The 16,928-nt window shown below is 40.2% G+C and overlaps 1 pseudogene; it reads left to right on the plus strand.

Annotated features, from left to right (window-relative positions):
- The first annotated feature begins 3,450 nt into the window (after positions 1-3,450).
- Positions 3,451-4,207, plus strand: LOC133074431 (heterogeneous nuclear ribonucleoprotein D-like; annotated as a pseudogene).
- Positions 4,208-16,928: the final 12,721 nt, after the last annotated feature.

Here is a 16,928-nt window from a genome sequence, read left to right on the forward strand (position 1 = left end):
GTCACTCAGTCATGTCTGACTCTTTGGAACCCCATGGACTGCAGCACACCAGGCTTCCCTGTCCATCACCAACTCACATAGCTTGCTCAAACTCATATCGATGGAGTGGATGATGCCATCCAACCATCTCACTCTCTGTCATCCCCTTCTCCTTCTGCCTTCAATCTTTCCCAGCATCAGGGTATTTTCCAATGAGTCAATTCTTCACATCAGGTGGCCAAAGTATTAGAGCTTCAGCTTCAGCATCAGTACTTCCAATGAATATTCAGGACTGATTTTCTTTAGGATTGACTGATTTGATTTCCTTGCAGCCGAAGGGACTCTTAAGTCTTCTCCAGCACCACAGTTCAAAAGCATCAGTTTTTTGACACTCAGCTTTCTTTATAGGCCAACTCTCCCATCCATACATGACTACTGGAAAAACCATAGCTTTGACTAGACAGACCTTTGTCAGCAAAGTAACATCTCTGCTTTTTAATATGCTGTCTCGGTTGGTCATAGCTTTTCTTTCAAGGAGCAAGCATCTTTTAATTTTATGGCTGCAGTCACCATCTGCACTGATTTTGGAGCCCTCCAAAATAAAATCTCTCACTGTTTCCTTTATTTCCCCATCTATATACGATGAAGTGATGGGACCAGATGCCATGATCTTCATTATTTCAATGTTGAGTTTAAGCCAACTTTTTCACTCTCCTCTTTCACTTTTATCAAGAGACTCTTTAGTTTCTCTTCACTTTCTGCCATTAAGGGTGGTGTCATCTGTATATCTTCGGTTATTGACATTTCTCCCAGCAATCTTGATTCCAGCTTGTACTTCATCCAGCCTGGCATTTCACATGATGTGCTTTGCATATAAGTTAAATAAGCGGGGTGACAATATACTGCCTTGATGTACCTCTTATCCAGTTTGGAACTAGTCTATTGTTCCATGCCCAGTTCTAACTGTTGCTTCCTGACCTGCATACAGATTTCTCAGGAGGCAGGTCAGGTGGTCTGGTATTCCCATCTCTTGAAGAATTTTCCACAGTTTGTTGTGATACACATAAAGGCTTTGGTGTAGTCAACAAAGCAGAAGTAGATGTTTTTCTGGAACTCTATTGCTTTTTTGATCATCCAATGGATGTTGGCAATTTGATCTCTGGTTCCTCTGCCTTTTCGAAATCCAGCTTGTACATCAGGAAGTTCATGGTTCATGTACTGTTGAAGCCTGGCTTGCAGAATTTTGAGCATTACTTTGCCAGCATATGAGATGAGTGCAATTGTGCAGTAGTTTGAACATATTTTGGCATTGCCTTTCTTTGGGATTGGAATGAAAACTGACCTTTTCCAGTCCTGTGGCCACTGCTGAGTTTTCCAAATTTGCTGGCCCATTGAGTTGCAGCACTTTCACAGAATCATCTTTTAGGATTTGAAATAGCTCAGCTAGAATTCCACCACCTCCACTAACTTTGTGATGCTTCCCAAGGTCCATTTGACTTCTCACTCCAGGAATATCTGGCTCTAGGTGAGTGAGCAAACCATCATGGTTATCTGGGTCATTAAGATCTTTTTTGTATAGTTCTGTGTATTTTTGCAACCTCTTCTTAATATCTTCTACTTCTGTTAGGTCCATATCGTTTCTGTCCTTTATTGTGGCCATCTTTGCAGGAAATGTTCCTTTTCTATCTCTAATTTTCTTGAAGAGATCTCTAGTCTTTTCCATTCTATTGTTTTCCTCTATTTCTTTGCATTGATCACTGAGGAAGGCTTTCTTATCTCTCCTTGCTATTCTTTGGAACTCTTCATTCAGATGGGTATATCTTTCCTTTTGTCCTTTGCCATTCGCTTCTATTCTTTTCTCAGCTATTTGTAAGGCCTCCTCATACAACAATTTTACCTTCTTGCATTCCTTTTTCTTGGGGATGGTTTTGATCACCGCCTCATGTACAATGCTATGAACCTCCGTCCATAGTTCTTCAGGCACTCTATCAGATCTATTCCCTTGAATCTATTTCTCACTTCCACTGTATAATTGTAAGGGATTTAATTTAGGTTATACCTGAATGGTCTAGTGGTTTTCCCTGGTAGGTATGTCATTTAGCTTGCTAATATGTTACAATGAACATATACTGAAGGCTCATGGCCTAGTGGAAGTCAACTTGTCTTCCATCTTGGACCTGTTTGGTTCTAATCAGCTTATGTCATGTCCTCAGGCTATGTCACTCTTTTAAAGAATGTGCTTTGCCCCCTTCCCTCTTGTTTCAATTATGTGCAGTGGGACATAGTTTTGTCTTGTACAGTAGAAAATGTTTTACAAAATAATCATTTTAAATCAACAGAAGAACAATCATTAATTCCTTAGCACCTACTCTTGCTTTCTCCAATGCCCCCGACTAGCATGGCTGGAACTTGTTTTGGTGATTGTCTCCTGCTTGAGATGCATTGCCATAAGTGCTCTGTTTGCCAATATCTGCATATTCTAGTCCATATCCAGATTTCCCATAGTTCTACACAGTATCTTCATACCACCTATAGCCACTATAGTTTTGATCGCCACTATAGTTTTGATCACCACTATAGGCACTAAATAAGGTTCTGAGACTCAGTTCCTCTGTGTGTGTGTGTGTGTGTGTGTGTGTGTGTGTATAGGCTTCCCCATACCAACAAGCAATATTTAGATGCCAGCAGAGTGTCTGAGCATTTGACTCAATTTTGACACTATCTGCCCAGAGATAGAATCAGATTCCACAGGTAAAGTGCTCAGTCCCACAAGCTGTAGTTGTTTGGTCACTAAGTCACGTCCAACTCTGTGACCCCACGGACTGCAGCAAGCCAGGCTTCCCTGTCCTTCATTATTTCCCGGAGTTTGCTAAGATTCATGTCCTTTGAGTAGGTGATACTATCTAACCATCTTATCCTCTGCCGCCATCTTCTCCTTTTGCATTCAATCTTTCCCAGCATCAGGGTGAGAGGCCAAAAAAGGCAGAAACTGGGTCAATCAGGAGGCAGAGATAGTGAGGGGAAATTTTATGCAAGAGCCCTTATTGTGGTTTCCATAGGAAGAGGTAAAGCAGGACAGGCAGGTTTAGTATTGGCTAGTTTGAATAATTTCAGTGGGCTCTGGGGCACAGGAGCTGTCTCTAGTTGTCTGGTTCCTGATCCTTGGTGATTGGGGCAGGTTGATAGTGTCCTGGAATGTGAGACCCTAATAGACAGGAGACTGAGGGTACCAGCTCTGTATTGGTTGGTTTGCACACGACAGGAAAGTTCACAGGCAAGTTGTTTGCTACCCTTAGGAATTAGCTAACCCTGACAGGGATAGTTCCTCCAGGGCAAGTAAGGCCCCCAAGAAGTCAAAATATTAAAAAAATTTAAGGAATGGGTCCTTCTGCCATCATTTTAAACTCAACTCCATAAAATGCACCATCATCGCTGCTGCCTGGACTCAGGATGAGCACCAGCACCCTAACCATGCAGCATGTAAATAAGTATGATGACCCAGAAGAATTTGCAGAGGGCTACAAGATCAACATCAGTAAGGATCAGCAGGATGATAGTAAAATGTTTATTGGAGCCTTGAGTTGGTATGTAAGCAAGAAGGACCTGACTGAATACTTATCTCACTTGGTAAGCTGTAGACTGCATAATCAAAACATATCCAATTACTAGAAGATCAAGAGGACCTGGATTTGTGCTTTTCAGAGATGCTGCTAGTGTTAATAAGACTTTGGAAGTGAAAGAACACTAACTAGATGACAAGTTGATAGACCCCCCCCCCCCGCCAAAGTCAATGCTTTAAGAGGCAAGGAATCTCCTAAAAAGATTTTTGTGGGTAGTTGAGCCCAGATACTTCTGAAGAACAAATTAAAGAATACTTTGGAGATTTTGGAAGAGTTGAAATATTGAACTCTCCATGATACAAAAATAATGAAAAAATGAGGATTTTAAAAAAAATCACGTATACAGATGAAGAGCCAGTAAAGAAATTGTTAGAAAGCACATATCATCAAATTGGTTTTGTGATGAGTAAATTATTAAAAAAAAAAAAAGCACAACCCAAAGAGAAGTACAAGCAGCAATAGCAACAGGAGGAAGGGGAGCTGCAGCTGGGGGACCAGGCGGTACTAGGATCATGGTGGACATCAGGGCCAAACCCAAAACCAAATATTATGATGAAAGATATGCAAGTTACAAGAGTGCCTATGATATTGTGATTTATAGAAAATAAACTTGATCATTCAGGTGATAATCAGAATATATGAGAAATATATATTTGGTCTTCATCCACAGTTCCTGTCTTACAGTTCTCTAAACCCTTGGAGTCCATTGAGTGATAAGAGCACTGGGATAACGTTTGGTCTCTTGTCCTCAGTTCCTGAAAATGCTTCAGGGAAAGCCAAAACAATCTTGAGGAAGCAAAAACAGAGCCAGAGGAATCAGGTTCCCTGACTTCAGACTATACTACAAAACTATAGTCATCAAAACAGTGTGGTGTGACTGGCACAAAAATAGAGATATAGATCAATGGAACAAGATCAAGAGCCCGGAACTAAACCCACCCACCCATGGTCAATTAATCTATGATGAAGGAGTCATGATGACACAATTTTGAAAAGACAGTCTCTTCAACAAATGATGGTGAGAAAACTGGACGCAACAAGGAAAAAAATCAAATTAGATCATTCTTTAATGCCATACAAAAAATAAGCTCAAAATGGATTAAAGACCTAGAGATGAGACTGAGCACTATAAAACTCCTAGAGGAAAACGTAGGCAGAGCACTCCTAACATAGATGGCAGCAGTATCTTTTTTGATCTATTTTCTAGAATAATGGACATAAAAAACAAAAATAAATAAGTGGGAATTAATTAAGCCTAAAAGCTTTGGCACAGCAAAGAAAACCATAAACAAAACAAAAGACAACCTACAGACTTGGAGTAAATATTTACAAATGATGTGACTGATGAGGGATTAGTCTCCAAAATCTACTAACAGCTCATGAAGCTTAATATCATCAAAACAAACAGTCCAATCAAAAAATGGGCAGAAAACCAAAATAGGAAGTTTTCCAAAAAATACATACAGATGGCCAAGAGACACATGAAAAGATGTTCAACATTGCTAGTTATTAGAGAAACGCAAATCAAAACTACAATGAGATATCAACTCACACCAGTAAAATGGCTATCATCAAAAAATTTGCAAACATTAAGTACTGAAGAGGGTGTGGAGAGAAGAGAACCCCCCTACACTGTTGGTGGGAATGTAAATTGGTATAGCTACTATGGAGAATAGTATGGAGGTCCCTCAAAAAAGCTAAAACTAGAGTTACCACATGCCTCTGCAATCCCACTCCTGGGTATGCATCTGGAGGAAAACATGGTCTGGAAGGATACATGCACCCCAGTGTTCATTGCAATATGTTTACAGTAGCCAAGACATGGAAGAAACCTAAATGCCCATTGATAAAGGAATGGATAAGGAAGAAGTGGTACATGTATACAGTGGAATATTACCCAGCCATTAAAAAGAATGAAGTAATGCCATTTGCAACAACATGGATGTACCTAGAGATTGTGATATTGAGTGACAGAAGTAAGTCAGACAGAAGTAACTCGGACAAAGAAAAATATGATATCCCATATCCCTTATATGTAGAATCTAAAAAGAAATGATACAAATACACTTATATACAAAAATAGAAACAGACTTTCAGACTTAAAGAACAAATTTATGGTTACTGGGGGGAAGGGTGGAGGGAAGGGATAGTTAGGGAGGTTTGGAGATCAGTATGTATAACCAACCTGACTGCTATTAACAAAGTACAACATGCTGAAGCTGAGGATGGAGACTGACTTCATTTTACTTCGTTTTAATGTAAGCAGACAGCTGGGTCATGGAAATGAGATACTGAGATTAAGAAATGACAACTCAGTCTCTTTATCATAGAAACTATATATATACATATAAACTATATATATATTTCTTTTTTGACTGCACTGTGTGGCTTGTGGGATCTTAGTTCCTTAACCAGAGATTAAACTCAGGCCCTCAGCTTGAAAGCTTAGAGTCCTCACCATTGGACAGGTAGGGAATTCCCTAGAAACTATATTTTATTCATCCTTTTTGTTATTTAGTTGCTAGGTTGTCCTACTGTTTTGTGACCCCATGGATCATAGCCCACCAGGCTCCTCTCTCCGTGGGATTTCCCAGGCAAGAATACTGGAGTGGGTTGCCATTTCTTTCTCCAAGGGATCTTCCCAACCCAGGGATCAAACCTGCATCTTCTGTGTCTCCTACATTGGCAGGTGGATTCTTTACCACTGAGCCACCATGAAAGCTCTTATTCATCTTATATCCTGGCATCTATTAGGACACCTTGTTCATAGAATATATACAGTAAATGCTCTTGTATAGAGCATGGCCTAGGGGGAGAGATATAAACTCCTGGGTTAGGAAAAACATCTAAACAGGCCAGTTTGCTTGCAAAAACTCAGCCTAGACAGGAGATGGTGCAGCAAAGAAGAGTTAGGCTTCCCTGTATAAGACAACATTGGGAAGTTAGTAATTGATGTCGGAGGTTAGCGAGAGGTCTTTATAGCTCTGGGAGCCAGAGGCAGGGTCACTCTTCTGAGGGGGAAATTCAGCAGTAGGAAGTTCCTTGTTTCAGGAATGCTGAGGAACATGAGAACAGAGATGTCTAATGTCCCATATTTATTTACTTTTGGGGCTGGCAGTAATTCCTCTCTATTATCCCAAAACCTGCAGTAGCAATCTCAACAACTGCCTTGGATTGGTGATGTTTTGCAGATAAAAGGGGAGGCTTCATACTTGGTCCTAAATACAGTGTAAGGATGAGAACTGTGTGGGAGGAGAGACGTGAGAGAATTCAGCAAGAACAGGAAGTCAGAGCCAGAGGTAGCCATGAGGGGTCCCTGGGAATCCCTTGAAATCTCAGAGAGGGCATGGGGTTTTTCTAGAGTATGTAGAGCAGGAAGCTGAGTCAGCAGATTTTTTTGATTTTTTTTTTTTTTTGGTTCAATGAAAGTTGGAAGATTTGGACTTGGGGACATTCTGGCTAAAATGTGTTACATATTCATTTATTAAAACATACATTTAATAGTTTTTATTGAACACCTATGACATGGCACACACAGAGGGTAGAATAGTGAGTAAAAACAGATGTGGTCTCAGGGGTACCTTAGAGTGTTCTTCAACTCATGACTATATGGAGATGTCAAAGGGATCTATCCAATGAGACTGTCTGAAATATCACCCTTGAGAGAGAACCATGGTTTGAGATTATTTATAGACAAAGAGTCATTAAGGATGTGTTTGTAAACTGACCTAAGCCAAATTGGTTGTTCACAGTTGTTACCAAGTTCTTTTTGGTAGGTGTAAGTGATCTTGATGATTTGAGGCAGTGAAGGCTACGGGTCTGCTTTTCCACAGCCTCCCCTGCTGAACTGATAGACTACAAGGAAAGCAAATCTCAAACTGAAATCTACCATACTATTTATTATGGAAGAGGTGCAAACCAAATATACAACTTGTTCTTTGGAGTTCAGTGAAGTAACAGCACTCTGCATTTAGGCACATCAGGTTCACTAGAGCCAGATGTGACAATATTCTATTGCAGGACTAAACATTCCTTTTATTAGGATCAGGATCAGACTCCTCCTTTAAATGGCAGAATGCAAGAGTCTCAGGCTGAAGGCATAGTGCCAATCATCAGGTCTGTACAGCATTTCTAGCCCTTCCTCTAAGAGGAACATCACTCATTACCATTTCTTTTTTTCCCCAGACTTTAAACTTTTTATTTTGTATTGGGGTATAGCTGATTAACAATGCTGTGGTAGTTTCAGGTAAACAGTGAAGGGACTCAGCCATACATAGACATGTATACCCCTCTCCCATCCAGGCTGGCACATAAGCTTGAGTAGAGTTGCATGTGCTACACCATAGGTCCTTGTTGGTTTTCCATTTTGTATATAGCACTGTGTACATGTCCTTCCCAAACTCCCTAACTATTTCTTTAGCTGTCAGCAACCATAATTTCATTTTCTAAGTCTGATTCATCACTATTTCTTTGGTTAGGAACATCACCAAAGAAAAAAATGTTTATCATCTCTTATGCCAACTAAAGACTTTTCTTGGGTAGATTCAAGGGAAAGATAGTTCAAGCTCTAGTTAAAATCCTTGGGTAGTTCCAGAGTGGAGACTCCTCAGTATCTTTCAAGTAATAACCTATCACAACTTTTTTAACTGTCACAAAACATACATAACATAAAATATACCATTTTTAAGTATATTAAGTATTTAAATAGAACAGTGGTTACCAGGGGCTGAAATTAGGAGGGAGAAATAGAGGTTATTGTTTAATGAGTACAGGATGGGATGATGGAAAAGTTCTGGAGATGAACAGTGATGATGGCTGCACAACATTATTAATATATTTAATGTCTTTGAACTACATACTGAAAGTGAAAGTGAAGTCTGACTCTTTGCGACCACATGGACAAAGAAGCCTGGTAGGGACATAGACTGCCTCCGCCACAGGAGTTATGGCCCTACCAGAGTCTTTTTTTGAGCCTCCTGTAGCTGGCGATCAGAAAGCCTTTTTGGCCAGTCTTTCTCTGTAACTCTGCCTGTTCAGGCGTAAGAGGTCTCCCTTGCCTGGGGTCCTTCTCTGTTGTTCCGCGTGTCAGGCACGTAGAGTGGTCCCCCGGCTGGGATCCTACTCTGTAGATCGGCACATTAGTCACTTAAAGGAGCACCTTGGGTGGGTCCAAGTTCAGTGCGTCAAACATTTGGTGTTCCAGCCTGTCTGTTGCTCAGCTGCCGATGCTGGCGTGTGGTGAGGGAGAGGCCATGGTGGTGACTCCACCCGCTACGAGTAACTCAGCAGCATCGCCTTGCTTCCATCTATGCCTGGCTTTCCCCCACAGGCATTTCCCACCACAATCTCCTCCCTCACATCCCCTCGATCCGTCTCTCCATAGTCAACAGCAGCCCTCGCCCTGGGATTGCTCCATAATCCCTAAACTCCAGCTCCCGGATGCTGTGTCTTCCCAGGGGACCTGTGTCCCTGTCTGGGGTATGTATGGCTGCGGCAAGGACGGTCTGATTTTCACTCCATTTAGGTTACCACAGATCAGCTGTTTCACTCTCAGCCTTAAATGTTTCTCCTCTGACTCAGATGCCCCGATGTGGGGATCGGACCCCTGCTTCAGTTCCCCTACCCACCAAGGGCAGGTCCAGTCCTACTAACACTCCTGTTTTTCCCCCTAGTTCCTTCATCCTACTGAGTATTGTGTGGTTCTATATATTCTTCTCTGCTAGTCAGGTAAGCATGTCCGCTCTGAGCTGGTGTTCTGTATGCACTTCTGTGTCTGAAGGTGTATTCCTGATGTTTCCATGGACAGAGATGTATTCCATGGCCAACTACTTCTCTGCCATCATCTCCTCCATCACTTTAGTTTTTATAAATATTTAATATTGCAGAATAGCTCTTTAAAATTAGTTCTGCTAAAATTTTGTTATATTGCCAGAGAAATGTCTTGAAATTTGAGTGTACACCACCATGATAATTTATAGTATGGGTAGGCATTGACTTTAAAAACTAAAGGACCAATTGGTGATCCCTGGAAACAGGGACGTTTTGGGCAATGGTGGCATCCCCAGATCCTACTGTCATCTGAGCCCTCTTCTCTCCTCTCAAGCCCACAAGCCATTAGACACAAAGCCATAAGACTTCCAGCAGGAATGGCCCACCTCTGAAGGTGTGGGTGCCTCCCGGGAATTTTGCAATTCTCATAACACATCAGTTATATGTTATGAACACAATAGAAATATTACTAATGAAGAAGATATTTAAGACAAAAGAACATAAAATTATTTTTTTGCAATCAAGAGGGCTCAAGTGGAATAACTAGCCTTGGGAGATAGAGAATTAATTCACAAGCAGAGGTCAGATTCATTGATTTGATAATAATATACTGAGGTTTTACCCAGACAAAGTCGTGATAAATTCCAGAAGAAGGCAGGTAGATTTGGAAACAGAGGGGAATAACATTAATGCTTTATTCTTGTCAAGATCAGGGGTTGGCAAACCATTGCCCATGACCTGTTTTTTTATGGCCAGTGAGCTGAGCATGGGTTTACATATTTAAAGGTTGGGAATTCTCTGGTGGTCCAGTGGTTAGGACTCACTGCCAAAGGCCTGGGTTGGGGAGCAAAGATCCTGCAAGCCATGTGGCATGGCTGGGGAGGCAGAAGTGATTACCATTATTTCTAAATTATTTTCTAGGTTTAGTAAAACTAAGAGCAAGATTCCACAAAGTCACCATTTTTCAACCTCATTAATAATCAAAGAAATGTAGATGACAAGTTTGCTTTTAAAAAAAATTGAAATTGACAAAAACATGATAAATCATAGTTTCTAGTAGTGAACTCAGCTCATCATTCCAACCCGTTTTCCCCCTTTCTTCTAATGTCAGTACAAAATATTAAAATTTTCAGACTCCTTAGTATCTAGAGTTGCCATGATACAAGTGCTAGTGAGTAGAAGTCTAAATGTTCTTTGTTCATCCTTTATTCTTCTTTATCCCTGGAAACAGATAGGATGATTGGAGAGACAGTAGCCATTCTGTGATCAGGAGGATGGAAAAAAATTATGTGCAATAGAAGGTGAGGTAGGAATATCAAAGAAGTCAAGTATCTTCTTGAAGTAGTTGAGTCTCACACTAGTCCTTCATTGCCTACCCCTGGAATTTTTATTTTGTGATAAATAAATCCACTGAATTATTTAAGCTGCTGTGATAGGTTTTTCTATTATTTGCAGCCAAATATAATCCTTGACAAAAGGTTCACAAAATGGACTCTTGGGAATTCCCTGGTGGTCTAGTGGTTAGGACATCATGCTTCCACTGCAGGGGGCATGGGTTCTATCCCTGGTTAAGGAACTAAGATCCCTCAAGCCACACAGTGAGGTAAAAAAGAATAAAAACAAAAAACAATGGACTCTTTTAGGACAGATTTTTAGTTGCTGAAGGAGGAGTGGGGTGGGAGAGTGAAATAGATGAAGGGGATTAAGATGTACAAATTTCCAGTTATAAAAAAAGTAAGTCATGGGGATATAATGTGCTTAGTCATGGGGATAAAATGTAGGGAATTTGTTAACTTTGTGAGTTAACAGATGGTACGTAGACCTACTGTGATGACCATATTATAGTGTACATAAATGTTGAATTGCTATGTTGTATACCTAAAACTAATATAGTATGTCAATTATGCCTCCTAAAAAAAGAAATAAATGGATCCTCTAATTCTCTACAGGTAGAAACAAAAATTGGCGGAAAGTTCCAGGTGGACAATACATTAAAAAATGTTCGTAAGTGTATTTAGTCCAAATCATGGTTCCTGAAATTCACCTGGCCCTTATAAATTTATTCATATATCAGAGTCTTAGTTTTTTTTAAACTGAATACAGGTCATACAGACATTAATAACATACAGATAATAATAGTAGAGTCCTCACTTGTTTTTATAAATAATAAATGAAATAGCTTTATAGCCCTTAAAAGAGTGCCTGGATTGTGATAACTGCTTGATACTTGTTAACTATTATTACATTCTTAAGAGTTTTGAAAAGTCTACTTCAATTCAGTTTTACTCAACTATTAAAAAGAGATTTTGGGGACACTTTTGCTGAATAATCACTATACTATGAATTGTGGTAAACTCTGAATGGAACAGATGAGAACAATATGTTCACTGAGCTGTAGAGTACAGTGGGATGGAGGGTGAAGTCAAGGGAATGGCAGCGAGAGACATACACATGAGCAAATTATGCAAACGCTATGAGTGCACTTTTTTCTATACAATCTAAGAGATTAGGCATTAAAAACATTATTAGTTTAAGTTTTAGGACACACAAGGTATAAAGCTGTAATTTTGCGGCATCAGCAACAGAAAGGGGTGGGGGCAGAGCTTTAAAGAAACAGCGTTGTATAATACTGAAGTTAAGCTGTTAAAATTCAAATATGGCATTATAACTTTAGCAGATTACATGTAATCTTCATGTTGAGCACAAATTAAATAGTATAGAATATACACAAAAGAAAATGAGAAAAGAATTTAAATGTTCCACTACAAAAAAATTACCAGCTGAACACAAAGGAAGACAGTAATGAGATGATGAGAAAGGAAAATCTTTTTTTCTTTTTAGTTGGAGGAGATTTGCTTTACAGTGTTGTGTTGGTTTCTGCCATACAACAGTGGAGAAAGGAAAACCTGTAAGGTATACAGAAAACAAAACAAAATGAAAGAAGTAAATCCCCCCTTGTCAGTAATTACTTTAAATATAAATGAATTAAATTTTTCAATAAAAAGACAGAGATGGCAGAATGGATTAAAAAGTCATGATCAGGACTTCCCTGGTAGTCTAGGGGTTAAGAATCTGCCTGCCAATGCAGGGGACATGGGTTCGATCCCTGGTACTGGAAGATACCACATTCCATGGAGCAACTAAGCCTGTGTGCCACACCTACCGAAGCCCACACACCCAGAGCCTGTGCTCCACAAGCGAAGCCACCACAATGAGAAGCCCGTCACCATGAGGAGAAAGTAGCCCTTGCTCGCTGCAGCCAGAGAAAGCCCATGCACAGCAACAAAGACCCAGCACAGCCGAAAAGTTAAAAAAAGTCATGATCCAACTCTATGATATCTCCAAGAGACTCACTTTAGATCTGAAGATGCAAATAGATTGAAAGTGGATAAAAGTGAAAGGCAGGAAAAAGACATTCCATGCAAATAGTCATACTAAATCAGGCAAAATAGATTAAAAAAAAAAAAACCAGTAGCAAGAGACAAAGGACATTATACATTTATAAAGTTCAGTACAGCAAAATGATACAGCAATTATAAACATTTATACAACTAATAACATACCACTATAATATATAAAGCAAAGATGGACATAACTGAGAGATAGTTCTACAATAGGCATGCAACCCCAAAGGGAAAGAAGTGGGAAACTTAATAACCAAACCAGAACAGCCCCAGAATTCTCCTTCCAAAGAGCAGAGGAACTTTCCCTTCTCTCTCCCTCCTTTCATGAGCTTCTTGGAGTGAAGAATTCCCTGTTAAGTTGGGATCCTTTCCTTGTTTTATAAAGTCTCTAGGGATTGCTGCTGGGTCTTTTAGGAGGAAAAGCCAGTGGTGCCTCTGACCACGTATTTCACCCCACGGAGATGAAGACAGGTTTTCTCAGGACTAGACCAGGCTCAACACAGAATCAGAACTTAGGACTTGTCACAAAGTCTATGGGACTTCTATGGGAAAACAAGAAAAATTTGTTACAAAATTAAAAAAAAATTTCCATTAAAAATTAAAAAGCAAAAATATCTGTTATCAGTATTATTTTACTTGAAAGGTATTTTAACAACACCAAAATAGAAAGGCCATAATCACGGAGTAAATGTAGTTTTTTGGTTTGAATATATCTAGTTCCAAGAAAACCTATATTTTTGTTCTTATATTTTTTATGTTGTATGCCTAACACTGTCATGACCTGCCCCAATCTTCAGATGGCAATTTGTGAATCTTTGGTTTAGTACAAACCCCTCTCGTGATCAAAAAGTGTGACATTATTCATACTCTGGAGACAGTGAGCTCTTCAAGAATAAATTTTTATCTCCCTTTTCCAGTGACAAACTCAACTACCTCCTTGTATGTAATTTCATAATTTTAAGACAAGCTTTTATTATGTACCTGATTTCATTGCATTTCAAATATTTATTTATCTTTTATGCAATTCTCAAGAAAACATTGGTTGTTTCCCTTGTTTGCTAAGGTAACATTTTCTATTTTGAGGACATGAAGGAAATGAATTACTCAATAAGTCCGGGTGAACTAAGATAAAAAAGAGTTCTTAGATGTATAGGGGTAAGAATTAAACGAGTTGCGAGAATAGACCACAACTAGGCCTAAAACCTGGGTCTGCCACCAGGATGTAGTGACTAACAAACAAGCTTTCAGTATCCAAGTACACTGTGGTAGTCTGTAAGACTGAAATGCTGCTGCTGCTGCTAAGTCGCTTCAGTTGTGTCCGACTCTTAGCGACCCCATGGACTGCAACCTACCAGGTTCCTCCGTCTATGGGATTTTCCAGGCAAGGGTAATGGAGTGGGGTGCCATTGCCTTCTCCAGACTGAAATGCTAGTGTAGGGTAAAACCAAGATGGGGTTTTAAGTGAAAAATGGGTATGGTGACAATTTTTTGAAGGAGTGTAGTTTTAATTTGAAATTTTAATGTAAATTTTTCCTTTGGATATATAAATTAAGATGTAAAAAATCAGATTTCATATTCTTGAAAAATACTAAACTATGTTATTATACCCCAAATATTGGTATTTTGGAACTTAAGAGCACAGTAATTCAGAATGTCAGTACGTGAATGAACGTCTGGAAACATGCTTAGTCTAAACGTAATTAAAAAGGTATTGCTTTAGTCTCTCAAATTTTACTAGTAAAATTTTAGAAGTTTGATATGTAGTGCAGGAACAATATTTCTCAGCTCCCTCAGTTGCTAGGTTGTGTTTTTGCCACTACTTACTATATTGCGCATGAGATACTAAATAGTATATACTTGTTCTTGACTAAAGTGGATGGAGACAAAGATTTTGGGAGTGGTATATATCTATATCTTATCTATATTTATATTTCTGGAGGAGTAAATGGCAACCCACTTCAGTATTCTTACCTGGAAAATTCCTATAGTCTATGAGTCACAAAGGGTTGGACACGACTGAGTGACTAACATACACACACACATATAATTCTGTGTGTGGGTGTCCTGGTAGAAGATGATTTTTTTTTATTAATTTATTTTTTTTATATTAGTTGGAGGCTAATCACTTCACAACATTTCAGTGGGTTCTGTCATACATTGATATGAATCAGCCATAGATTCACACGCATTCCCCATCCCGATCCCCCCTCCCACCTCCCTCTCCACCCGATTCCTCTGGGTCTTCCCAGTGCACCAGGCCCGAGCACTTGTCTCATGCATCCCACCTGGGCTGGTGATCTGTTTCACCATAGATAGTATACATGCTGTTCTTTTGAAATATCCCACCCTCACATTCTCCCACAGAGTCCAAAAGTCTGTTCTGTACTTCTGTGTCTCTTTTTCTGTTTTGCATATAGGGTTATCGTTACCATCTTTCTAAATTCCATATGTATGTATTAGTATGCTGTAATGTTCTTTATCTTTCTGGCTTACTTCACTCTGTATAATGGGCTCCAGTTTCATCCATCTCATTAGGACTGGTTCAAATGAATTCTTTTTAATGGCTGAGTAATATTCCATGGTGTATATGTACCACGGCTTTCTTATCCATTCATCTGCTGATGGGCATCTAGGTTGCTTCCGTGTCCCGGCTATTATAAACAGTGCTGCAATGAACATTGGGGTGCACGTGTCTCTTTCAGATCTGGTTTCCTCAGTGTGTATGCCCAGAAGTGGGATTGCTGGGTCATATGGCAGTTCTATTTCCAGTTTTTTAAGAAATCTCCACACTGTTTTCCATAGCGGCTGTACTAGTTTGCATTCCCACCAACAGTGTAAGAGGGTTCCCTTTTCTCCACACCCTCTCCAGCATTTATTGCTTGTAGACTTTTGGATAGCAGCCATCCTGACTGGCGTGTAATGGTACCACATTGTGGTTTTGATTTGCATTTCTCTAATAATGAGTGATGTTGAGCATCTTTTCATGTGTTTGTTAGCCATCTGTATGTCTTCTTTGGAGAAATGTCTGTTTAGTTCTTTGGCCCATTTTTTGATTGGGTCATTTATTTTTCTGGAATTGAGCTGCAGGAGTTGCTTGTATATTTTTGAGATTAATCCTTTGTCTGTTTCTTCATTTGCTATTATTTTCTCCCAATCTGAGGGCTGTCTTTTCACTAGAAGATGATTTAATGATTTGTCAAGGAAATTTTTCCATACCATTTGCCTGTTGAAGACCCAGGATTAGTTATTCCTTTCACTCCTGCTTGCAAAATGACCACCTTTTCTCCCAGACCCTCCCCTTTGTAATACAGAATCAAGTCAGCTGACATTGTTTCCGAGGCCTTCCTTTAAGGCCCCAGTGCAGTCTGTACATCTCACACCTCCTGAGATACCACAGGCAGCACATTTAACATTTCCCCTAAAACAGAACACAGAACGCCATCCTTCCAACCTCCAAGATTAGTTTCCTCCTCAGACATAAATGTACCACCAAGCCAGGGCTCCGTATTTGCCTTGTTTCCTGAGGCTGGAAAAAGGACGGTGGGGACTTGTGCTCTGCCTGGTGAGGGCTTCAGCCTGAAACTGACCCTTCCTGCTCACCTCTCTTGGCTAGAACAGGTCCCAGGGCCCATTTAACTTCACAGAGGAGAGGGGCAGCCTTTCCTGTGCTCCAAACAGAGGGAATTAATCACAGTGAACAACCCAAATGATGACCTGAGAAATCCCCTGATTAAGTGGTGTTAGTGGTCATTTCCCTATGGCTGGAGCAAACAGCAGAGATGTATGGGCGATAGGTCAGTCCTCTCTCCATCTCTCCCTCCAACCCTGTCGTCTATGTCCTCAGGTGGTTGTGATGTGGTAGAGTGCACGGGTAAGTGTAAGTTGTGAATAACATTCCAGGCCTTGGACTAGATAGTGGTTTATGTGTGTGTAAAGCATTTGCCTTCCTCCGCACTGAACATGCTGGAGGGCTCCTACATCTTGGACAGCAAAGAGATGTGGGGCTGGAGGCCCAGGGATGAGAGGAAGTAATGTCCTGAACACCAGCAACTGATCCCCCAGAGCAGCCCCAGCAGCAGAGGTGGCGGAAATGAGGTATCATAGGGTCAGTGGTCAGCCAGAGTCTGGACAGTGGACAGTGCTGAAAGGAGTTGGG

Source organism: Dama dama, chromosome 20 (assembly GCF_033118175.1).
Source record: "Dama dama isolate Ldn47 chromosome 20, ASM3311817v1, whole genome shotgun sequence".
NCBI lineage: Eukaryota > Metazoa > Chordata > Mammalia > Artiodactyla > Cervidae > Dama > Dama dama.